This window comes from Pleurodeles waltl, chromosome 4_1 (assembly GCF_031143425.1).
Source record: "Pleurodeles waltl isolate 20211129_DDA chromosome 4_1, aPleWal1.hap1.20221129, whole genome shotgun sequence".
Classification (NCBI taxonomy): Eukaryota; Metazoa; Chordata; class Amphibia; order Caudata; family Salamandridae; genus Pleurodeles; species Pleurodeles waltl.
In genome coordinates, this window is record NC_090442.1 from 607,436,691 (window position 1) to 607,463,155 (window position 26,465).

General features: G+C 45.8%; 1 protein-coding gene across 1 annotated transcript in view; it reads right to left on the reverse strand.

Moving 5' to 3' along the window:
- The window catches only part of UTP20 (UTP20 small subunit processome component), a 966,235-nt gene that overhangs the window by 557,705 nt on the left and 382,065 nt on the right, over positions 1-26,465 (reverse strand). The window lies entirely within an intron of this gene.

A 26,465-nucleotide genomic window follows, 5' to 3' on the forward strand; every position in this document is an offset into this window, starting at 1 on the left:
AGCAACTAAGCCATAATATGCAAAATCAGGTAGGAGACCTATTTATAAGAATCTGACGTGAAGAGGTATGTCAACAGAGTTTGTTGCCGGAGGCTTTTAAAGGATAACCTCATGGAAAACACACATTTCCAAGATAATGAATGTGCTAAAAAGTAGGTAATTAAACTGAGCATTCCCTTTCACCAATCATCTCAAAGTTCATCATAGAAAGCAAACTCAATCAGGCACAATTATGTTCTAGAAACACTGACTAAATAAAGCCTAGTCTCCGGCCTCCCCTCCATAGTCAGAACTGTGAAGTACTGACCACAGGCCTCTGTCTACTTAGAAGAGAACAAACTCCTCAGTAACTTCCAGTTCAGGCTATAGCCAAGCAGGACTAAAACCTGTCCTAACCCGATCCACTTGAATAACTGTGTGCCACCAAAGTACGAATCATGCATCCAGAGCAACTGTATCTTTGGCGCTCCCATGTGAGACAATGGTGTGATTCAGACCATAATATTTAAAGATCCTATTGGGTTTTGTCTATTATTCAAAGATACCCCAACCTTATTGATAAAAGGTATGTAATTAAATCGGCTTCACCTAAATGCATCACACATGGAGGCACTGCAGTTGGGACTCATCTATGCCACCTCACTTTTCTTTAAGTAGCCTTCTGCCTTAACCATCCCAAACTCATGCCCCTGATTCTCTGTCAAGAGATCCCAAATCTGAGAGTCACATTGAGTGCTGTTAACCTCTTTGAAATTAAGTCAACAGTGTTACCAAAACATCTTCCATTAAACAGGATTCAGGCTTTGTTGCTTCTTCCTGAACAAATTTAAACAGCAATAGGAGACGCTCTCTTATGGATCGCCTATGGTAGTACCAGCTATGGAGGTCTTACATCCAAGGCAATGGCCAAGTTTCAACATGAGAAAATCAAACGTTCCAATAAGCATGTGATCATTTGGCCCACCTTATCCTTGGTCTGAAACACAAGGGCAATATAATATCTGCATTCAAAACACTTGCCTTGTTCACAAAGCACTGTGAGATCACACACAAGGCTACTACCATGCTGACCCATATTTCTTTTTAACAGTCCATGTAGAAGAAATGAAGCCAGGTGAAGAATAGGCTAAATACTCTCTGCGAACTTGATCCTGCCTGGCTGTGTATCAGTCTGGGAGTATACTCTGTAACAGCCAATATGTACTGCTGGCAGTGAGTACTGATATGCCACTCTGATTTTCTCCATTCTCTGTACGCCAAGATAAGATAAACATCATAAAACCTAGATTCTGAATATTTCATTAATGAAGCTATTGCCCACAGGCTTATGGCAGAACTCAGTGGCAAACCCATTTGCCCTCTAATAGACGCTTTTGGGCACAATGGAGTGAGAATAACAAGTTACTTACCTTTGGTAACCCTCTTTCTGGTGGAAACTCTGTCTAACCACAGATTCCTCACCTTTAGAATATTTCAGGTGCCAGCCTGGATCTGGAAAACTATTCAAGCAATGACTCTTGTGAGCTGACATATAGGCACCACCACTATGTACTTATGTCATTTTATCAACCTTACTCCTTCCGCAAGGATTTGTGTCCTGCCATTCACTAGACTGTAAAAGGAAACATGGGTTCAGGCCTACCTATGTAGGCCGAATCCTGTAGCTTTTTTATCCTGCAGGTAAACCTGTCAAAATAACCCTTTGTGACAGAAAGCTTTCATGTCATCCTAATTAGGCCATCTAGTCTACAAGGCAGTAAGCCTACCATTTAAAAGTAGGCTACTTCGTATTAGCCTGCTGGCAGATGCCCCTCCTAGTGCTTCCACTTAATGTTGTGTGATAACCACTCCGGGGCAGGAACAACCTCTTAGGCCTTTTCACAGGAAGGCCTGGGTGTGAGGTATGTGACAAATATCTGCTCAGGAAGAACTGCTCGAGAGGGCTGAGAAACTACAATAACATGTAAGGGACCGAGGTAGGGCCTGACCATTCACAGCTAAGTGTAAAGAAAAACCCAGGGAAGAAAAACCTATTGTTCCATAGGACCTTTGTTGCTAGATTGGCACCAGCCCGGTGGCAGGGGGAGATGGCCCCAAAATCAGTTTGGTGTAGCTAAAGAGAAGGGGACGGCTCATTTCTCTAAACAAACCTCTTGAAGGAACATAACCTCTCTTCAGCAAGATTCTGTCATGCTAGATTTGCCTCAGAATAGTGCACTGTGGGACTGTATGCGGTAAGGCAAATAGGGTGTGCTCCAAAAGTGGAAAGGGTTGCCCCAGGGAAGATTTTTCTCACTGGTTTGTGAGTGTCTAGGAGTCACCCCCAATTGAAAACTAGTAAAATCTACAGAGCTGGCACTGCACTCACAGCTCATCAGAATACTCTCTAAATAGGCAGAAGAGGACCGGACCTTCTGTCTGTGGCCCGCGAGGAGTTCCAAAGGATTGGGCCTGCTTCCTCTTGTACCCAGGACAAAGTAGGTCAGTAAAGTGGGTCAGTTGACTGGCCTCATGTGTGGCTACAGGGACTCAACAAGGTAGAAGAGGACCTTTTTCTAAAGTGACTAGTTGACCAGAACCAACTAGACTTGTAGAGGACCTTGCTGATGGTCTCTGCTGGAGTGAGTCCTGCTGCCAACATGCTGTCCATGAGGTCCTTGGAGCCTTACAAGTGATGCTGAGGAGCAGCTCCAAAAACTTTGAAAAGGTGAGACTTAAAACATTTTTGGACTTCTAAGACCTCTAGAACTGTCAGGAGTACTTTGCGGCAAAGGTATCTGATTTTGATGCATCTTCCTCAGATACAGCTTCAGGCCTTGCTCTGCTAGAAGATTTTGTTTATTCAATTTTACTCTTATTTTTCAAAATTTTTTTTTCATTGGTTGGTGTTTTGACTTTATTACTGTTTTGGTATTGCATAAGTTAAGCCTATATTCTCTGTTCAGTAGCTACCAAGGGGTTGAGCTCTGCTTAATTTAGTGGCTTTGGGCTTTGCCCTGACAAGTAAGTGTCCTTGAAGCGGGTGACCATCCACACCGATAATAATCCACTTTCTTACAGTACAGGGATCCCATGTCCCCTCTTAGGTGGAATGAGTCTCCCAGTGACTTTGCTGGAGGGACCTCTAAAGGACAGAAGTTTTGTTACTGCCCTTTCTCAGTGTTAGCAAAGAAATCTAACCAGGGCATGACCCACCATTCAAAGGATCTCTGGTCTATCTCAGAGTGCAGAAGCTACTTGAGGTCCGTCAACCAACACTTGCGCAGCCTTGTCAGCTCTGGTGTTAAATGATCTCATTGAGTGATTGATCACCAGAAGATCAGCTATTGGTACAACCACCTCCAAAGGCACAAGGCATCCAGGCACTGGATCCAGGACCCCCCCTCCCCCCAACTACTCTTGCAGTATCACATGGCTGTTGTGTTGTCTGTGAGGACCTGCCCAAGTCTCTCGCTAATGGTCGGTAGAAAGCATTTTATAGCCACGTGGTTTGCACAAAGCTGGAGGCATCCACTGGAGGCCTCTGATCTCTACCTCTTCTAGATGACCACCTCTCCTCTCCCCCAACGCAGGACTGATGTGGCTGTCACAACTGTGAAGTTTGGATGGGGGAAGGAAAAGTGGCATGCCGTGGGTCATGTTGGTGTTTTTATGTCTATAAAGAAGATCCTGAGCAGTGTCCTGAGAAAACTGGAAGGAGTCAAAGTGCCTCAGTGCTGGGCCCACTAAAAACTGAAGTGTCCCTGTGGGGCCTGCAAGTACAGGACAAGGGGGATGCACAAAGCCAGGAGTGCAAGAAGCCTCAGAGCCAGCCTCATCGAGACCCAGGACTGATTTTGAAACTCTGAGGTCATATCCTGAATGTCATAGACTTGCTGCAGTGGTGGTAGGACTTCGAAAGTCACTGTGTCAAAGACAGTCCCATATGAATGGAATCCTCTCTACAGGACTCAGGTGGGACAAGGAGTCACTGATTAAAAACCCCAAGAGGGTGGCTGTTGTCTGGGGGTGGTCTGTGACTGACTGTGACATCCCCATCTTGAACAACCAGTTGACAAGGTATGGAAATACTTGTAGCCCTGAACTCCAAAAATGGGCTGCAGACACTTTTATGAACACCAGAGGGGCCAAAGTGTGGAATGGCCAACTGGAACTGTTCTTACCACACTGTGTCATCTGCGAAATTGCAGGAAGGCTACATAAAAATAGCATCATGTAAGGGACACTATCCAGTTTTCAGGGTTCAAAGCAGAGAGGATCTGAGCCAGTAGGGACATCCTGAATCTGTCCTTTCTCAGGATGGCATTCAAAGGCAAGAGATCCAGTAAAGGAATGAAGCCCATCCACCTTCGTCACATGGAAATGTCAAGAGTAGCATCATTCACCCCTCTATGGGTTTAGTATCTGTTAGAAGGCACCCTTAAACAGTATGAAGATTATTTTCAGCGTTAAGATTGAGGTATGGTCTGCTGAGATTTTTGCTTTGGCAAGGAAGAAACTAAAAGTAGGAGCAGGCCTTCAGGACAATCTGCAAATTCCATTTCTCTGATGTGATGGACTTCCAGCCAGGGAGGAAACGTTGTATCCAGGATAGCTGTAGGTCTGCGAGGGAAAATTAAAGACACTTGGAGCTGCTCTAGCAGGGGAGGAGAAGTAGATGATCAATTCCCCTGCTTTTGCTGAAAGATTTTTTGGAGTTGTCGGAAGACAGACTAAGTTGGGAGAAGAACTTCGGATCCGCATTGAAGTGCGCAGAAAGCAATCAAGTGACAGATGAGTGCAGACATGGTATCAATACACAGCTCCAATTTGTCACTTCTGTGCCATTATGAGGTCACTGCAGAGCCACACGGGGAGAATTCTAAATGCAGTCTGGCCGCTGGGATATTCTAATGGTAAGGAATGAGAGTTTACAAGTATCCACCAAAAGGTTATATTCACTTAGTATGCTGTCTTGTAGGTGTGGAGTGTTTTCTTCTGAAGTGAGATACCACTAAATACTGGTGTCAATCCTTCTGAACTGGTTGAGAGTAACGGGAAATGCTTGATGTTTGAAGAAACTATTTATAGAGCTTTGGGTTCTCCCCAAAAGCATGCAAAGCTCTGTGGTCAATAGTGGAAACATTTTGTGACATCTTACATTGTATCATCATTTCACGGAGACCACACATTCTTTGTTCTGTATTCTTTCTCTTCATAAACTGCAGGGTAAGTCAATGCATCATCCAAACGTCGGTTACAGCAGTAACTTGAGACTGCAAAACAGGAAGTACGCTGGTTGATGAGCTCCATAACAAAAAGACTTGAAAGTACTTAAAAAAGATTATCCTTCACAACATTTACCTCGCATTATTGGATGGTCTCATATCTACATATCAGGGATGAGTGGAGAGAACTCAGCAAATGTATTCAAATTTTGTGCGGAAGCCACCAACAGCTTGTTTGGGGGCACCTTGTTTGGCTGTATGCAGTCTAAAGCTTCCTGTTGTGAGGAGATCATCTTCTGATCATTTTCTGGATTTGGATTTCGCCGTGCGGCTGAATGATCTTGATTGGCCTTATTTTCATCATTGAGCTCAATTCGGAGGTACAGTGTGACGTCGTTGAGGAAGCACTGCCAGTTGCTAGACATTATTTAAATGTAGTGCCCATGTATGGGCACTGCAGAAGTATATAATTTGCCTAGCAACCAATCTGGCATATGCACTCTGATTCACAAATGACTTACGCGTGCTGTATATTGCCTAGTAATCCTCTTGCCAGGAAGTTATTAGCCATTGAGCAGTGCAGGCGCACTGAAACTGACATTGCACTGAGCTGCATGTGCTCTGAAACAGACGTTGTGGGCAACCAACCTTGTTGGAGCATTTCCTTAGCTGGTTAACCAAGCGGCGTGGTGCAGACTCTGCAACCAAATTTGCTTTCATCTATAATCGCAGTATTTGTCATAGCTGTTTTAACTCTTTATTACCAGCGGATGTCACAGCGTGCTTGTGCTGATATAAGTGCATTGCTGACAGTATGTGATCATCAAAATAACTGCTTTGCAGCTAAGTATTTAGTTTTGTTGAGCTTCTGGATGTACAGCAAGTACATTCTGAGTATTTTGCGTTTCTTTTCGACATATTACACTGTGGCAGTCATTTTATTTTGTTATTTTTCTAATTAAAATATCCTATACTGTCATGTCTGGAGGGGCAATGTTCAACAGCCTCATCACTTCCTAGTGGAACCTGGAAAATTTAAATTAGAATGGAAGCACTGGGTAAGAGAATTTAAAAACTATTTTGTGGCCATAGATGGAAACAATTTCAGTGCACCCAGCAAATTAGCCATTCTTTATAACAGTCTGAAGGACAGAAATTTTGTGACAACTTACCAGAAATTTCTTCTCCTAAAGGGGTATCTGGGGATGCACGAATTGGAACGTGTTTATAGAAGCTGAAAAAAGATTGGCTTTATACTTTTCAGAGGAACTTAGCATTGTATGAGAAAGGTTAAATTTGTATTCTCGAAAGCAAGCAGTTGGTGAATCTATAGATCAATGTATAGCTGCTCCTAGAATTCTTGCTACAAGTTGTAAATTCGAGAATGCTAAATATCAGTATCCCAGAGGTCAGACTGTCCTGAATTGTAATTCAAAGAAAGTTCAAGAGCACCTTTCATGTTGCACCAACCCCTTCCTTGGAGAAACTGTAAAAATGGCTATGGGGTTGAACGCTCCTTAGAGTCTGTAAAGATTTTGTCTGGTGCATCAGGGCAGTTTGGAAAATGATAAGTCTGAATGTAGTGAGAAAAGTACAGGATGGTCACAAATCCAACAGAATTATCAAATCATTTGCACATTATAGGTGTGGCTCTCATAGTAATTTGGGTAATAATATCAATTGCCCAGATCAAGGAAAAACATGCAATAAATGTAAAAAAGTAGTTCATTGTATGAAACACGCAAGAGAGGTACAACTGTTAAGATAGTAGAACAGCATATTATGCAGCTGGAGGAAGAAATTTATACCATGACAATATTAACAGTAGACACTAGCAAACAGGATGCGAACAATCAATTGAATGCAAGCACACCTGAAAGCGATGATGTTGGCTTAGATGCTAGAAAGAATGGTTTGTCTTGCAATGTCAAAATTAGAAATGTAGAATTACGAGTCAAGGTAGACTATGAGTCAACTGTTACCATGTTATCTGAAAGTTCATTCAAACTTCATTGGTGTAACAAATTACTCACAAAAACAGATGTATTGGCTACTGCTTATGGAAAGTTTAAGATTGAAACAATTGGGTTTTTTGAAGATGTGCTACAATGTTTAGGCAAAGTATTTACTACACTTTATGTGGCTGTTTACAGGAGGAACATTATGAGGTGGATTGATCAAGGAAGACTTGGGATAGACTTTAGACCTGGTACTAAGGTCTACATCACGACAATTGATTCCAAAGAAAATAATATAAATCAAATTATATCTAAGTATCCTAGTGTTTTACTGATGGCAATGGCACACTTTGTGGGGTTTGAACATGAGATAATTTTAAAACAGCATGCCATATCAGCCAAACAAAGTTACGGATGTTCCAATATCTGCAAAGGGTGAATTGGGAAAACATCCTGATCAACTATGCAACAACAAGGTCATTGAACAAGTCAATGCAGCTAAGTGGATCACTGCAGTTACAGCTATAAAAAAAAGTAAAATAAAAAACAAATGAAATTGGCAGTTACATCTGAGTGCTCACTAGCAACTACTCACCAAAACTTTCACAGTGGATTGTTATCAACTGGCTAAAATTTATGGATTACTATCTATACCTACAATTACTGAATTACTATCTACCTTAGAAGGTAAAAAAGTTTTAACAACACTGATCTTAAAGCTGCATAACATCAAGCACCTCTCAAGCAGAGTCTCAACTTCTCACATCATTTATCACCCTGTTTGAAGCCTACAATTTTTTATGCTTGCAGTTTGGTTTAGCATCAGTAGTAAGCGTATTTCAAAAACGAATGTTTACCCTGTTTAAGGATGTGACTGTTGTATTAGCCTTTCAATACGATATACCCATTTTTACTAAAACTGTTTCCGAACATAATTATATCTTAGACAAAGTACTTAACATCCTGAGCAAGCATAGAATAACTGTGTCAAAGGACAAATGCAAATCTCTCACCAACAAATGCAGAATATCCTAGTCACTGCATAACATCAGAAGTAGTCAAACCTACGGAGGACCTTGTGGCAGTGGTCCGACCGCCACCGTGAGTATGGCGGTCAGTAAATTTCCAGACTCGTATTGATGCCCATATTGCCTAAAGTTCCTGCATTAAATTCTTATATCAGCGGTCAGAAATGCATAAAAACAGTTGATGCAAGTGCAGTGCTCTTTGGTGCCGTTTTATGTCAGTGTATAGACAACAACAAAGTCACCATTGTCTTTGCGTCCAGGATGTTGTCTGATAAAGAGCGAAAGTAGAGCACCATTGAGAGAGAATCACTTCCCTGTGTATGAGCAATTGATACATTTAAAGCTTAATTGTGGGGTATGCAATTTATATTATGTGCAGATCACAAACAATTTATTTATTTACTGTGAGACAAAGGTACATCTTCAGGATCGTCAAGGCTACTACAAATTTTGTCAAAGCTGCAGGAGTACGATTTTCCTATTCAAGAGAAAGAGAGGCACACTAATGAATATTTGCACAATGTGTATATGGTAGTCAGCATGGGTGTGGTAGATAGTTGTCAAGGCAAAAAGTCAGAGCAAGAATGGAAAAAAGCATGTGAGGAAAATGACATTTCACTTAAAGTTAAGCACTCTGTCCAACAAAGACGGACTCATATCAAGCAACTGAAAGGAGATGTTAAAATCAGTTATCTGCCCAGTTCCCTGTGGAGATTGGCATTTTGCTACAAGCCAGTAAATTTATTGTATCTAAAACATTAAAAATTGAAAGATATTCCTCTTATTCCCACTGCATTGCCTCAAGGACAATGGTCCAAATTAGCACTTGATTTGGTAGGACCACTGGGGTTCTACATGACAGGTCCAAATATTTTAAAGTGCCTACAGACTACTTCCCCAAATGGACGTTGTAGGAAGTTGGCTCTGTATGCACTATTTCAAAGTAAGGAATAGTATGCACAGAGTCCAAGGGTTCCCCTTAGAGGTAAGATAGTGGCAAAAAGAGAGAATACTAATGCTCTATTTTGTGGTAGTGTGGTCGAGCAGCAGGCTTATCAAGGGAGTAGTGTTAAGCATTTGTTGTACACACACAGGCAATAAATGAGGAACACACACTCAAAGACAATTCCAGGCCAATAGGTTATTGTATAGAAAAATATATTTTCTTAGTTTATTTTAAGAACCACAGGTTCAAATTTTACATGTAATACTTCAAATGAAAGGTATTGCAGGTAGGTACTTTAGGAACTTTGAATAATCAAAATAGCATATATACTTTTCACATAAATCACATATAGCTATTTTAAAACTAGACACTTAGTGCAATTTTCACAGTTCCTAGGGGGAGTAAGAGTTTGTTAGTTCTTGCAGGTAAGTAAACCACCTACAGGGTTCAAGTTTGGGTCCAAAGTAGCCCACCGTAGGGGGTTCAGAGCAACCCCAAAGTTACCACACCAGCAGCTCAGGGCCGGTCAGGTGCAGAGGTCAAAGTGGTGCCCAAAACGCCTAGGCTTCAATGGAGAAGGGGGTGCCCCGGTTCCAGTCTGCCAGCAGGTAAGTACCCACTTCTTCGGATGGCAGACCAGGGGGGTTTTGTAGGGCACCAGGGGGACACAAGTTAGCACAGAAAGTACACCCTCAGTGGCACATGGGCGGCCGGGTGCAGTGTGTAAACAAGTGTTGGGTTTGTAATAGGAATCAATGGGAGACCAAGGGGTCTCTTCAGCGATGCAGGCAAGGGGGGGGGGCTCCTCGGGGTAGCCACCACCTGGGCAAGGGAGAGGGCCTCCTGGGGGTCACTCCTGCACTGGAGTTCCGATCTTTCAGGTCCTGGGGGCTGCGGGTGCAGAGTCTTTACCAGGCGTCGGGATCTGGAAGACAGGCAGTCGCGGTCAGGGGGATCCTCGGGATTCCCTCTGCAGGCGTCGCTGTGGGAGCTCAGGGGGGGCAACTCTGGCTATTCACGGTCTTGCAGTCGCCGGGAAGTCCTCCCTGAAGTGTTGTTTCTCCACAAGTCGAGCCGGGGGTGTCGGGTGCAGAGTAGCAAGTCTCACGCTTCCGACGGGAAACGCAGTCGTTTTAAAGTTGCTCCTTTGAAACAAAGTTGCAGTCTTGGGTGAACAGGGCTGCTGTCCTCAGGAGTTTCTTGGTCCTTCTAGAGCAGGGCAGTCCTCTGAGGATTCAGAGGTCGCTGGTCCTGGGGAAAGCGTCGCTGGAGCAGTGTCTTTTAGAAGTGGGGAGACTGGCCGGTAGAGCTGGGGCCGAAGCAGTTGGTGTCTCCGTCTTCTCTGCAGGGTTTTTCAGCTTAGCAGTCCTCTTCTTCTTAGGTTGCAGGAATCTGAGTTCCTAGGTTCAGGGGAGCCCCTAAATACAGAATTTAGGGGTGTGTTTAGGTCAGGGAGGGCAGTAGCCAATGGCTACTAGCCCGGAGGGTGGCTACACCCTCTTTGTGCCTCCTCCCAAGGGGAGGAGGTCCCATTCCTATCCCTATTGGGGGGATCCTCCATCTGCAAGATGGAGGATTCCTAAAAGTCAGAGTCACTTCAGCTCAGGTTGCCTTAGGGGCTGTCCTGACTGGCCAGTGACTCCTCCTTGTTTTTCTCATTATCTCCTCCGGCCTTGCCGCCAAAAGTGGGGCCGTGGCCGGAGGGGGCGGGCAACTCCACTAACTGGAATGCCCTGTGGTGCTGTAACAAAGGGGGTGAGCCTTTGAGGCTCACACCAGGTATTACAGCTCCTGCAAGGGGGAGGTGATAAGCATCTCCACCCAGTGCAGGCTTTGTTACTAGCCACAGAGTGACAAAGGCACTCTCCCCATGTGGCCAGCAACATGTCTCGAGTGTGGCAGGCTGCTAAAACCAGTCAGCCTACACGGGTAGTTGGTTAAGGTTTCAGGGGGCACCTCTAAGGTGCCTTCTGGGGTGTATGTTACAATAAAATGTACACTGGAATCAGTGTGCATTTATTGTGCTGAGAAGTTTGATACCAAACTTCCCAGTTTTCAGTGTAGCCATTATGGTGCTGTGGAGTTCGTGTATGACAGACTCCCAGACCATATACTCTTATGGCTACCCTGCACTTACATTGTCTAAGGATTTGCTTAGACACTGTAGGGGCACAGTGCTCATGCACTGGTGCCCTCACCTATGGTATAGTGCACCCTGCCTTAGGGCTGTAAGGCCTGCTAGAGGGGTGACTTACCTATACTGCATAGGCAGTGTGAGGTTGGCATGGCACCCTGAGGGGAGTGCCATGTCGACTTACTCGTTTTGTCCTCACTAGCACACACAAGCTGGCAAGCAGTGTGTCTGTGCTGAGTGAGGGGTCCCTAGGGTGGCATAAGATATGCTGCAGCCCTTAGAGACCTTCCCTGGCATCAGGGCCCTTGGTACCAGTTACAAGGGACCTACCTGGATGCCAGGGTGTGCCAATTGGGAAAACAAAAGTACAGGTTAGGGAAAGAACACTGGTGCTGGGGCCTGGTTAGCAGGCCTCAGCACACTTTCAAATCAAAACTTAGCATCAGCAAAGGCAAAAAGTCAGGGGGTAACCATACCAAGGAGGCATTTCCTTACAGATGTATTATGACTTTGTAGCTGAAATAACCACTCAAGTTGCTATTTAATTTTTAGAAAACTTTCCCAGAGTTCCTAAATCTGCCAACACCAAGATGGCAGATTTCTAAATGTTGTGTCCACACCAGGCAGCTAAACTTAGGGGTGGGATGGGCCTGAAGGATGGACACACCTCTCTGCATACTAAAAGTATCTGTCCAGATGCCAAATGTGCCCTGGGGCAGGGTGGGTTGGCATCTCTCCTTTGAGTAAAGCCAGATATGCATACCAAGGGCTGTGGGTTTCTTTGAAGCACTCTGTATTGGAAAGCAGATTCCCAGGCCATCCTGTTGGGAGGCGTGGGCTACCACCCCTGCCACAGCAGGCTTTGTTTCTGGCTGTCTGAGAGCAAGACCCTAACCCTTGGGGGTCAGAAACATGTCTGATGGTGGCAGGCAGGCTAAAACTAGTCAGTCAGCACACAAGTAAATGGCAGGTTTTCCGGGGGCACTTCTAAGGTATGCATGAATTAATAAATCCATCACTTGCATCAGCAAGGGTTTATTAATACGAGATGTTTGATACCAAACATCCCTATTTTTAGTGAAGCCATCATGTAACTAGGGAACTCATATTGACCAGTGTCCAACACATGTACTTAAAATGGCTTCCCTGTTCACTCACTATATCTAGGAATTGACAGAGATGTAGCAGGGGCGTATCTGCTTATACTGATATGCCCTCACATGTAATATAATGCAACCAACCTTAGGGCTGTAAGGTTCCGGAGATGGACCGTCTACACTACATGGAGATCCAACTCTGGCTCACCAACCCCATTATCTGAGCCCCAACGGGTCATCCCTTGATGGTATCTGAGCAGTGGCTTGTGATGAAATCTAATGACAAGCGACTAATAACAGAACTTTATGGCATTCTGCTACACTCTACCCCAGCCCCCAAAATCCGTAGCCAAATCCGATGGTAACAAGAAATTGGCAGGCAGTTCTCACTCAAGGAGTCGAATGTGATCTATTATCGGGTGCAGCATACATACAAACTGGTATCTCAAACCTGTCTGAATGCACAGGGGTAACACCACACGTGAGCCACTGTTGGTGTCATTGTGGCAAACCGGGCACCTTACTGCACATACTTTGGGAATGTCCTACACTAGACCGCTTTTGGGACTTGGTAATAAATGACATAGATGAATGCCTCCACACCACGCTACCCCTCCTAACAGCCTATACGGTCTTAGGCCTTCCAAACGCCCTCACGTTCTCACTCAAAACCCGCAGAGGCAGGCAAATGAGCATAGCCTTGGGAGCAGCTCACCAGACTATCTTGGCTCACTGGGGGACGGATAGAATCCCAACGCACTCATTATGGCTCCAACGCCTTTGGCATGTTCTGGGACAGTACTTGGAGTTGGCTTCCCAAGGAGACTCATACCGGGACCTGTGGAAACCTTACGTAACACTTATCGAAAGACTTCAGTGAATTGACCTGCCCCAAATACCTGCGATTCCTCTGCCTTGTGAAGGAGTGATTTGGCACCCTGTTAGAGCAGCGGTTTAGTTGCCACACCACATTTTAGGCTGATGTTCATTGACAGCGGGAGAACTTGGGGTAGGAGGAGAGGAGGAGATGTTGGGAGGGAGGATTCTACGGGGTGTTAAATGTGTTCTGATACTCCAATGTTAGAACCTGTTTTTCCTCCCTTAGTGTCAACTTTTAAAAGTGAAAACAATTCCTATTTAAAAACTTCATCACCAGCCAATTTTTCTCTGATGCCTAAACATAAGGGCCAGCGGGCATCTACTGTACCATTTGGTGGATAAGTGATTCCACAGAGGAATCCAAAAATTGTCTCTAGGTACTAAAATATTTTTTTCAAATTTTTGAATTTTTCTAAATTGTTTTAAAATAGCTGTAGAGCCTTGGTTAAATCCCTTTGCAAAACTGTTTATAATTTGAAATAGTAAAGTAAGTTAGATCCTTTAGAAAAGTAGTTAGCATTTTTGTACGTCCTTTAAAAAGTTCCCAACTACTCTGAACACTATGTCTGAGCAAGGGCCTTCTCAGGAACTCAGCCTGGCACCCTATCAACACCTTAAGGTACTCCAACTTAAGGAGCTCTGAAAAGCATGGAAACTTGCCATGGGTTCTAAACCCACAAAAGCCCACCTGCAGCAGTTGCTAGCAGAAAATGTTAGGGCCATGGCAGAAAAAGAAGCTTCCATTCGCGAAGGAAAGGACGTTGAGGAAACTTATGATTCACTCAGCACTCTCTCTAATAGTAATACAACTGGAGGCACTTCTGATAGTACATCAGGGGATGGAGACAGTAGAGATGCTGAACTTCAAAAACTAGCTAGGAAGACAGAATTAGAAGCTAAACTCCTAGCTGTATAAAAAAGAAAGAATTCAGATGGCTTTAGAGCCTATCTCTGGTGGCAGCAATACTTTAAATAGGGGAAAAAAGGGTAGCTTTTCACCCTAAAATCCCCATGGGGATTGTAGCAAAATACTCAGAGGGTGATGATAATACCACATGGTTTACAGTGTTTGTGAGAGCCTGTAGACCCAGGAAGGTCAGCCAAAAGTACTGGGACTCTCTCCTTTGGGAACTTTTCCCAGGCAAGTGCAGGAATAGACTCCTGACACTTGGAGAGACAGATGGTGAGTACTATGATCTCATGAAAGATACCCTACCCTAACTGAGGGCTTTGGACTCATCACTGAGGAATACAGAATTAAGTTCAGAGAGACTCCGAAAATCCAGTCAGTCCTGGGTAGATTTTGCAGATTTTGCAGTAAAAACACTAGGTGGTTGGTTGAAGGGAAGTAAGGTGAATGATTATGATGGGCTTTATAATTTGCTTATGAAGGAGCATCTATTAGGTAATGGTAGTTCCGAAAACGTGCATCGGTACCTGGTGGACCTGGATCCAGTCTTTCCCCAAGTGTTGGGGAAGCCGGCTGATCACTGGGTAACTGTCAGAGGGTCCAACACTAAACATAAAAGGGGATGACCAGAAGAAGGAGGCAAAAAAAAAAACTCCCAAGAGAAACAAGTTGCCCACTCTGGAGGTAAGGAGAAAAGTAAGGAGTTCTCTCTGTAGGCCCCTAAAAATCTGTCTAGGAGGGTGGTCCCTGAGGCACCTCACAAAACAAAAGTGGGTACCAGGGTAAAAACTGAGATGCCACAAAGGCTTGGTGCTTTGACTGTAAACAGACAGGGCACTGAACCAAGGACACTTCCTGTTCTAAAATCAAACTCAGTAGTGTTCCCCCAGCGGTTGCCAGTGTAGCCTTTAAGGGTGACACCTCAGATGAGGTCCTAGACTTTAAATGGAAAGTGGACCACAAGATGAGATAGAGATTCCAGAAGGGAGTAGACACCTTCCACCACCTACTGGTGAATGGAATCCCAGCAGCTGTTCTAACAGATACCAGTGCCAGTCACACTGTTGTCCATGACAGGCTAGTACTCTCAAACCAGTATATCCCAAGTGGGACTAGAAGAGCAAGCCTAGGAGAAGTTACTGTAGGCCTGTGGCTTTAGTAACCCTAGAAGTACAGACCCCCACCTTGACTGTCTCTTTGGAAATGGCCACCCAGAGGTTGGTCTGAGCCAAAGTGTGGCACTGGTCCAGTGCCAGTCCTCACTCAAGGATTCTGGGACTGCTGATCCTGCAGTTAGTGCAAGTAAGCCCCAGAAGAAGAAGAAGAAAACAAAAAAGACAATGCGTAGGAATGGTGGGCAACTTTTAGCCAAAGTTCCAGTCAGCCAAGGCGATCCTACCCCAGTAGAGGAGGACTCCAAAGTTGGTACTGGTGGAGCCCCACCTGAGCCACAAGAAGTCCTGACTAGTCAGGCAACTTCTACGCCTGAGAATGTGGCTCCTGAGCTTACAGAAGAGAAAATGGAAGAAGGGTGCCTACTACAGGATGTAGTACCCCCCACTCTAAAACAGCATAAAGGCAACCTGAACCCAAAGAAGTCTGTATGCTATCACCTTCACCTGTCAGTGAATAGCTAAAGGTGTGGTTCTGGGCACTGACAGCTGTCAGTGGCCTCTGCTGGGTGCTAGCCTTTATGACTGCACTGTCCATGCATAGTGGTCTGACTCTCTGTCAAATACCAAGCTAGGGCCCCTGACCTTGCTGGTCATGGTGGGGTTACTCAAGCTGTGGGTAACCTCTTTGGGTAAGCTGGGGGTTGCCCTGGATAAGATAAGGTTAGCAGATGTGGACACCTCTGATCCCAAGACAAAAAGAATGGGGAAGACACTAAACAAGCAGACCTCACTGCTGAGATAGGTCAGTTTCCCTAAGGGAATGACCTAGACAGGAGGATGTTTAAGGCAGAGTACGCCTTGCAACAATCCAGCCTGGTCCCTTACTCTTCCTCGCCTGACAGACTAGGTAGACTCCCCCAGGTTTGGCTATCTCTTCTGGCCTGTGGGTGGTTTGTGTAGGTAAATGGGTTCTTTGTTGCAGTACCCCCGCTTCTTGCCTGTATTTGATGCAACTTTGACTGAAGTGCACTGGAACCCTGCCAACCAGGGCACCACTGTTCTTTCCCCCCACAAGTGTACAATTGGAAAACCTTTACCACCCTCTTTAAGGGCCAGATGTTCGAAGCAGTTTTCAAGTCGCAAATCTTAGAGATGCCCCCTGTATTTTACCCAATTGTTCAGTGCAGGACTGACTGGTCTCTGCCAGCCTGCTGCTGAGAGACGAGTTTCTGACCCCATGCGGTGAGAGCCTTTGTGCTCTCTGAGGACAGAAACAAAGCCTGCTCTGGGTGGAGGTGCTTCACACCTCCCCCCTGCAGGAACTGTAACACCTAGCAGTGAGCTTCAAAGGCTCAAGCTTCGTGTTACAATGCCCCAGGGCACTCCAGCTAGTGGAGATGCCCGCCCCCTGGACACAGCCCCCACTTTTGGCGGCAAGTCCAGGAGAGATAATGAGAAAAACAAGGAGGAGTCACTGGCCAGTCAGGACAGCCCCCAAGGTGTCCTGAGCTGAGGTGACTCTGACTTTTAGAAATCCTCCATCTTGTAGAAGGAGGATTCCCCCAATAGGATTAGGGATGTGCCCCCCTCCCCTCAGGGAGGAGGCACAAAGAGGGTGTACCCACCCTCAGGGCTAGTAGCCATTGGCTACTAACCCCCCAGACCTAAACATGCCCTTAAATTTAGTATTTAAGGGCTCCCCTGAACCTAAGAATTTAGATTCCTGAAACTACAAGAAGAAGAGGACTGCTGAGCTGAAAACCCCTGCAGAAGAAGAAAGAAGACACCAACTGCTTTGGCCCCAGTCCTACCGGCCTGTCTCCTGCCTTCCAAAGAAACCTGCTCCAGCGACGCTTTCCCCAGGACCAGCGACCTCTGAATCCTCAGAGGACTGCCCTGCTTCAAGAAAGACAAGAAACTCCCGAGGACAGCGGCACTGCTCCAAAAAGACTGCAACTTTGTTACAGAGGAGCAGATTTAAAGACCACTGCAAATCCCCGCAAGAAGTGCGAGACTTGCAACACTGCACCCGGCGACCCCGACTCGACTGGTGGAGAACCAACACCTCAGGGAGGACCCTCCGGCGACTCCGAGACCGTGAGTAACCAAAGTTGTCCCCCCTGAGCCCCCACAGCGACGCCTGCAGAGGGAATCCCGAGGTTCCCCCTGACCGCGACTGCCTGACTCTAAAAACCCGACGGCTGGAAAAGACCCTGCACCTGCAGCCCCCAGCACCTGAAGGAACGGAACTTCAGTGCAGGAGTGACCCCCAGGAGGCCCTCTCCCTTGCCTAGGTGGTGGCTACCCCGAGGAGCCCCCCCCCCTTGCCTGCCTGCACCGCTGAAGAGACCCCTTGGTCTCCCATTGGAAACCCGACGCCAGTTTACACACTGCACCCGGCCGCCCCCGCGCTGCTGAGGGTGTACTTTTTGTGTGGACTTGTGTCCCCCCCGGTGCCCTACAAAACCCCCCTGGTCTGCCCTCCGAAGACGCGGGTACTTACCTGCTGGCAGACTGGAACTGGGGCACCCCCTTCTCTCCATTGAAGCCTATGTGTTTTGGGCACCTCTTTGACATCTGCACCTGACCGGCCCTGAGCTGCTGGTGTGGTAACTTTGGGGTTGCTCTGAACCCCCAATGGTGGGCTACCTTGGACCCAAAACTGAACCCTGTAGGTGGGTTACTTGCCTGCAAAAACTAACAATCGTTTACCTCCCTCAGGAACTGTGAAAATTGCACTGTGTCCACTTTTAAAACAGCTATTTGTGGTTTATGTGAAAAGTATATATGCTACTGTAATTATTCAAAGTTCCTAAAGTACTTACCTGCAATACCTTTCAAATGAGATATTACATGTAGAATTTGAACCTGTGGTTCTTAAAATAAACTAAGAAAATATATTTTTCTATACAAAAACCTATTGGCTGGAATTGTCTCTGAGTGTGTGTTCCTCATTTATTGCCTGTGTGTATGTACAACAAATGCTTAACACTACTCCTTTGATAAGCCTACTGCTCGACCACACTACCACAAAATAGAGCATTAGTATTATCTCTTTTTGCCACTATCTTACCTCTAAGGGGAACCCTTGGACTCTGTGCATGCTATTCCTTACTTTGAAATAGCACATACAGAGCCAACTTCGCAAATTGAGAGTCGCTCTGACTCGCAATTTGCGAGTTGCAAAACCTGATTTTTGTATATGTGGCCCTATGTCCTTAGTAAATGGTATCCCTATACCTAGTGTAGGAAAGGGCCCCTTTTGGCATGGTTACACCCACACGTTTTGCCTGGTATTGATGATAACTTGATTGAGTGTGCTCTGGGATCCAGCTAACCAGGCCCCGGAATCAGTGATCTTTCCCTAACCTGTACCATTGTTTCTACAATTGGGACATAGCTGGCTCACAGCTATGCCCGTTAAAAAAGGAACCAGTGGTACCAAGGGCTCTGTGACCAGGGAGGGTCCCTAAGGGCTACAGCATGTATTGTGCCACCCTAAGGAACCCCTCACCAAGCACCTGCACACTGCTCTTGCAGATTGTGTGGCCTGGTGGGGAGAAAAAGGTAAGGTCAACAATGAATCCCTTCCACGGTGCAATGCCCACAAACCATTGCCTGTGGCATAGGTAAGTCGCCCCTCTAGCAGGCCTTAAATCCCTAAGACAGAGTGCACTATACTACACGTGAGGGCATAGCTGCATGAGCAATATGCCCCTACAGTGTCTAAGTCCAATCCTAGACATTGTAAGTGCAGTGTGGTCATATTAAGTACATGGGCGGGGAGTTTGTCATTACGAACTCCACAGCTCCATGATGGCTTCACTAAAGGCTGGGAAGTTTGATAGCAAACGTCTCAGCACAATAAACCCACACTGATGCCAGTGTTAGATTTATTGTACAATGCACACAGAGGCCATCTTAGATATACCCCCTGCATTTTACCCAACCCTTTAGTGTAAGGCTGACCAGTCTGCGCCAGCCTGCCACTAACAGACACGTTTCTGACCCCATGGGGTGAGAGCCTTTGTGCTCTCTGGTGTCAGGAACAAAGCCTGCTCTGGGTGGAGGTACTTCACACCTCCCCTCTGCAGGAACTGTTGCACTTGCCAGTGAACCTTAAAGGCTCAGGCCTCCTGTCACAGTGCCCCAGGGCACTCCAGCTAGTGGAGATGCCCAACCCCCGGACCAAGCCCCACTTTTGGCGGACCCACAGGGTTAAGGATGTGCCTCCCCTCCCAAAAGGGAGTGGACACAAGAAGGGTGTAGCCACCCACAGGTATAGTAGCCATTGGCTACTACCCTCTGACCACTGTAGTCCCCATAATCTAGTATTTCGGGGCAACCCGTGAACCTCACTCACCAGATTCCTGGCGACCTCAGAAGAAAGAAGAAGTACTGCTAAGCTGACCCTAGCAGTGAAGACTCCAGACGACAACTGACTTGGCCCAAGCCCTACCAGCCTGTCTGCAGCTTCAAAGACCCCTACTCCAAGAAGGCGACGCATCCTGCAGGACCAGTGACCTCTACAAACCTCCGGAGGAACGCCTGACCAGCAGAGGACCAAGAGATCCAGAGGACAGTGGCCATGTCCAGAAGAAATCACCAAAAAGATTCAAGAACCACCCAGGATCCGTGGACCCTGCCCCCTCTGCACCCAGGCCTACAAGCCAGAGTCCAGGTGGCCCACCAGTCCAGAGAAGGTCCCCGGACGATGCCAATCTCCAGTCCATCCTGGGTTGACCCCTCCTGGCCCACACAATGGCGCCTGCAGCCTGAATCCAGAGGACCCCCTGACAGCAACCGAATCAGACTAAGATTCCCAAAGCCCAAGGACAGCCCTGCACCCGCAGCCCCCTGGCCTTAGGGAATCTGAACATCAGTCTAGCAACGTCCAACCGGTGCCTCCCCTACCTGTCCAGCCTTTGGTTTCCCGGAACCGACCACCTGGAACCAGCCTGCAGCATCTTTTGTGCCCCCCCCCATTGCTCAGCTCTGTGTTTGCACCTTGTACCTGGCCATCCCTGTCCCGCTGAGGGTGTGTGTTTGGTGTAGACCTCTGGCCCCCCGATGCTCCTCTAAACCCCCCATGTCTGCTTCCAGAGGACGCGGGTACTTACCTGCCGGCAGATGTTCTTTGAGTGCCCCTAGTCTCCACAGAATCCCATTCTAAACCCGACATCAACTTTGACATCTGCACCCGGCCGGCACTGTGTTGCTGGTGGTGTATGTTTAATATCAAGGTAAACTTTGACCTGTGGACATCCTAACTCCCAGAGACTCAAACTGTAAGTTAAGTACTTACCTTCAAGGCATACAAATACTTTTCCTCCCCTAGGACTGCATTGGTTCCAATGGAAAATTGCACCAAGGGTCACCTTTTGAAATAGAAAGTTGCTACTTACTTGTAAACTGCTTCATCTGCTAAAACCAAACAAAGTACATTTGATACATATGATTGGTACCTACTTACAACTGTACTTACCTGCAACAAAGTTCTTCTGGTTCTAGTAATAAAGTAACAAAATATATTTTTGCTATATAAAAACAATTGGCCTGGAGTTAGTCATTGAGCGCGTGCCTCATTTTTTGACTGTGCGTGTACAACAAATGCTTTGCACTACCCTCTGATAAACTTAACTGCTCAACCACACTACCACGAAAGAGAGCATTGGTATTATCAACTTGAGCCCCTGTTAAGCCTCCGGGGAACCCCTGGACTCTGTGCATACTATACGTCATTTTGGTACACTATATTCAGAGCCAGCTTCCTACACCTAGGGCCTGAGGTGCTAAAGAGGGTATATAAAGGCTGCAGCACAAAGTGTGCCACCCTAAGGGACTCCTCAACAAGCACAACAAGCTCCCAAGGCGGGCTGCTTGTCTTGGTGCAGACAAAACTGAAAACACGACATGACACACAGCCTGTGTACCATGCAACCTAACACTGCATGCATTATAGGTAAGTCACCCCTACAGTAGGCCTTATAGCACCAAGGCAGGGTGCATTAGATTACATGTGAGGGCATATCTGCAAGAGCCAATATACCCCTGCTATGTCTTTGTCAATTCTCAGACATAGTAAGTGCATGTGCTGGACACTGGTCAATACGAGTTCCCCATCTATATGATGTAATTACTGAAGATTAGGGTGTTTGCTATCAAACATTTTGTATTAGTGAACTCACACTGATGCCAGTGTTGGATTTACTAAAACATGCACCCAGAGGTCACGTCAGAGGTGCCCCCTGAAAACCTACCGTCCCCTGGTGTGCTTGCTGACTAGTTTCTGCCAGCCTGTCACCCAAGACACTGGTCTCACCCCCTAGGGTGAGAGCCCTCTGCTCTCTGGAGGTCCAGAACAAAAGCATGTCCAGGAAAAGGGTGTAACACCCCCTTCTCACACGATGACCTTCTGATTAGCCTTCCTATGGAAGCAAGGCTCAAAGGAATGCTGCTATTGAAATTAAAATCTAGCTCCTCTCACGATGGGTACCATTATGGAAGGGCGGATGCCACTGGCATGCTGGTGCTCCTTGGAAGACACATCCCCCTATTCAGAGCCCGCTTGGCACCTGGATAGGTGGGAAATTATCTAGTCAGGTAGGCACGCCACCTCCAGGCTAGTACCACCCCTAAGGTGGGCTATGCCAAGGTGAACACTATTTTTCAGAGGTAGCCATCTTTGAGATGGCATACGTAGGAATTCTGGGACAGGGCTATGCTCACTTCCCACAGGAACTGGTCCTATAATGGGTGTAGTGACCCCAAGGCTCAGTAGCCCATTGGCTACTACCCTACACACCCCTAACACTCATAAATCCAACATTTAGGGGAGACCCTGGCACCAAAGAAGCAGATCCTGACATCCTAAGAAGACCAAGGACACAGAAGAGCCACAAACGTAGAAGAGGAGAAAAGAAACAGCTGACCTGGTACCAACCCTGTCGGCATCCTTCATCGAAATTGCACCAAAGTTGAATGGTCCTCCAGCTGTGACTTCAGAAACCCAGGAGCACTACCCGCCTTCAAGAAAGACTCAAGGCCTCTCATGAACAGCGGACCTGCTCCCCAACAAACTCCAAAAGAAGGGACTCTGGAGCCTCCGGAATCGCCAAAACCTGACACCTGAAGTCACCACTGCATCCAGCCCTCCAGAATCCGAGTCCATCGTGGTTTCACCCATCGTGGACTCCCAGACAATGCCTGCAGCCTCTGCACACAGCCCCCCCCTCTATTGAGACAGCTCCGGTATCGAAAAACCGATGCCTAAGGACAGCTCTGCAAACATCGTCCCTGAGAAGAGGACCAAAAGTGTGCAAGCATCGTGAGGCCGGCTATTGGTTCAGCCCTACTGGCCTCCAGGCCAGAAACTGCAGCCTTTTTTTGCAGCACCCAAGCTCCACTGAAACTCATTGGGCACCTAATGCTGTTTTGTACCCTGCACCCGGCCGCCATATGCCGCTAGTGGTGTACTGCTGGTGCAACCATGGACCTTGCCCACTACTCACCTTAACTCCTGGAGGCTGGCCTTGTAAGTCGCTGTACTCTACCTGTTCGAAGAACTTGTTTTTTCTCCCATTGTAGAACACTGAAGAGAAAAGAATTCCTATTTGAAAACGTATTTACCTGAAAAAAAAATCTCTGATGCCTAAACATACATAAAGATACGTTGTATTTGTATAAATTGGTGTGGATGTCCTTTTTGAGTCGTGTGTCTCATTTATTGGCTAGTGTGTATTTGTAGATGTCCTGCAGCTGTGTGATATTTGTTGGGGAAAGGTCTATAGATTTACCCGACTGCTCATAGTGAAAGAAATATCTTGTTGGGTGTTTCAAGGAGTAAACATCAGCAATGTGTTTATAGCCTCAGCAGTTAGGTGTATAAGGTCAGGTCTTTTTTGTCTGTAAAAATGGTCATTACTGTCTTGTCTATTAAGACAGATAGATGCCTTCAGTGGATATCAAGTATCTAATAAACTCCCAGGGAAAAATCTCATCAAGATTCCTGTGGAAGGGCAGCTCTTGTGGGTGGCGGGTTACTAAGGTTACAGGATTAACCAGATCTAGAAACCTAAGTGACAACTTCACACAGCAAACAACCACTCACATCGAAATGCAGCTAAGAAGGATACACTTCACCAAAATAACTCTATATCCACTTCCGCAAAGAAAGCACAGTCATGAGCTTAACACTAAATGTAGGGAAATGATAGATTCTAGTTGCCAAGGATTACTAACCAGAATGACAGCAAGCCAAAACGTCCAAATGAAGGACAATGGTAGGGGCAATAGGCAAAGCAAAACACAGTACTCCAGCCAAAGCTCTCTTCACAAAGCTGCCACAGTGGAGAACCTCAACCCTTCAGAAGCGTTATTTCTACAGGTGCACAAGTCTATGTTGCTCGTCAGACCACTACAGCTGAATTGCTCTACTTGCTTCTCATTAGTGCCCCCAAAGACAGCAACCCTGCCTGCTGCAGGTAAGCCCCCAATCAATCAGTCGTGGCACTGTGAACATTAGATGTCCAACGATGGGTACCATTATGGAAGGGCGGATGCCACTGGCATGCTGGTGCTCCTTGGAAGACACACCTACCGCTGACCAGCCACAGTAGCTATGCACTCAGAACGTCACAGATCAGTCCAAACAGGCATTCGGAATGTCCCCTCTTATCACACTGACAACCATTAGACAGTCCCCTGTGCCTAGCTAGCTTCGCACAGCAGAAAGGGAGGTAAACACTTCGTCCTCAGGACATTTTGATAAGCGGCATCCAAGGTGGCATCACTTCATTCCTTGTACGCATAGATTTAAAATTAGAATGAGCTCTTTTGCAAGGGGAAGAGGGCCCCCGCTGCTAGCAGCTTCGCCGTGGTGAAGCTCTTACTCAGCAGCAACCACCCAAATCACGTACCGGGACACGTTTATGCCCCCAGATGATAATCTCTTCCGTTACTGAACAAAAAGTGTAACCAGGATTTTTGAAGATGATGCCATCGTGTTTCAAATAATTTCTGCCACTATCGCGAACTCTCTGCTCTAATTGTACTTAAAAACACCGACCTGCGGCTTACTCGATTTTGAACTGTTTACCAAGAACTCAGCACTGTTAAAGGGCTCTGAACTTTTAACACCTCGCTAGCTAATGATGTGTTAAAATAACTTCGAGGAAATGAGTGACTGACCTTGTAACACGTCCAAGAGTTACTGATTCACAATACATGGAATGCAAACAGGCACCTTGTAACAGCTAAGTGGGGAAATGATTGCTCAGGAGGCGATGTAAATCCACTGAGAATAATGTATCCACAGATATACTGCATGTAACTGCGTGGAATACTGTATCATGTAACTACGTGGAATACTGTATCATGTAACTACGTGGAATACTGTATCATGTAACTACGTGGAATACTGTATCATGTAACTACGTGGAATACTGTATCATGTAACTACGTGGAATACTGCTCTACAAAAAACAGAAAAGGAATTCCTTCACTAACCCATTCTCATTCCTGCTGCATGCAACCATAATTAAAATTGCCACATGCGTTATACAATCGAAACACTTACAAAGAGACCGAAAATGTCAGGGACCTATTTGGGATACAGATTCTTCCTTGAGAGATTTCCCTATCTGAACACGTATTCATTACAAGAGATCTTGCGTTATTTTTTTGCCAATTTCAGAGCAGCACATATAAATCTGCATTCCACATAACAAAGTGCTCACAGGGGTTAAAGTGGAACATCACACATTTGCCTTGCAAACAAATCCATTTTCTCTGTAAGTAAATGGGCAGCAGATACTCGCTTCCCAATGCAAAGTGTTCATTACATTCACTTCACTAAGCACGGTTGTGAATTGCTGCAAAAAAACGTGCGCAAATTAAGATAGGGGCATGTTTTTTTTCCAATAAATACTATATAGGTTAGGTATGAAACAGGTGCACAACGACTAGCACGCTTAAGGAAGATTTTGAAATTGCACAATGTGTTCTTGTGAAAAGAGTGCACCGGCACCCTCAAATTCATTGTGGACACAGGTGAAAACGTAACCAAATTCACTATCCTTTAGTCTAAATAGTATTCCTAATATCGACCAGTTCACTACTGGATTAACTCTACTGTGCTGATGTCTTGTCTGCTTCCTATTCCAAATCATGTGGGTACCCTTCCACATTGCAGCATGACAAACAAGCATTAAATAAAAGAAAGCTAGCTTTAAAAACACCCAAATTACACTTCAAATCCCAATTTGAAGGTGGCGGACAGGGACCCGTTAAGTCAGGCCATATGGTGGTATGTGTCTTTGGTCAATGTTTGATACTTAAATATTCTGTGTTAAAGGCATTTTCTTTTAGAATTTTTATCATCCTCTGCTGATCGCTGGATATGGTGGAAGACTAGATAAAACAAGGAGTCTGGCTGTGATGGAGTTGTCCTGCTGGGAGCAATATTCAATGTCTGATGCAGATCAGAAAAAATCTATGTATCATCTCCATAAAGGAAAAATTAACTCCATTGCCATGAAGCAATCTTAACAGAGGTGCTACCTAGATATTATATGAAAGGGGGGACTGAATGCAGTACACCATATTTCATGTTTTTTAGCCTCAAAATGAAAAAGTGGGATCGTCACAGTTTGGAAACAATGTGTGACAATGTATTTAAAGCATTTAAAGAATTTATGACTACATCACAGGTCTTCAAGATGAGAGACCAGCAGAGTACAGTCAATGGTATCAAATGCTGAAGAGAGATCTAAAATCACAAGGGCGACAGGCTTGCCCTGATCTGCCTTACACCTTAGATCTTCCAGCACTGAGACAACTACCATCTCTGAAGCCCCCGTGCTGACAATGGAGAATAGTTTTAGATTCCACAAAAGTTTGAAATTGATTGCAAAAAATTTCTTATGGTATTTTAGCCAACAAAGTGGAAGTTACATTGGCCTTTTGTTGATAGCATCTGATGCAGAAAGCATAGGTTTGTTTAACAGAGGCTTCACCAAGGCAGATTTCCATATAGTAGGTACTATGCCTTGCGTGGGTGACTGACTGACTGAACAGGAAGGTAATCTTTGCTTTCATGAAAGGAGCTGTTTGTTTAATAACTGCTGCCAGCTGGGGGTCGTTGGGAGAGCCTGCAGCTTTTGCTTTGTCAGTTGCTGTTAAGATTGCAAGT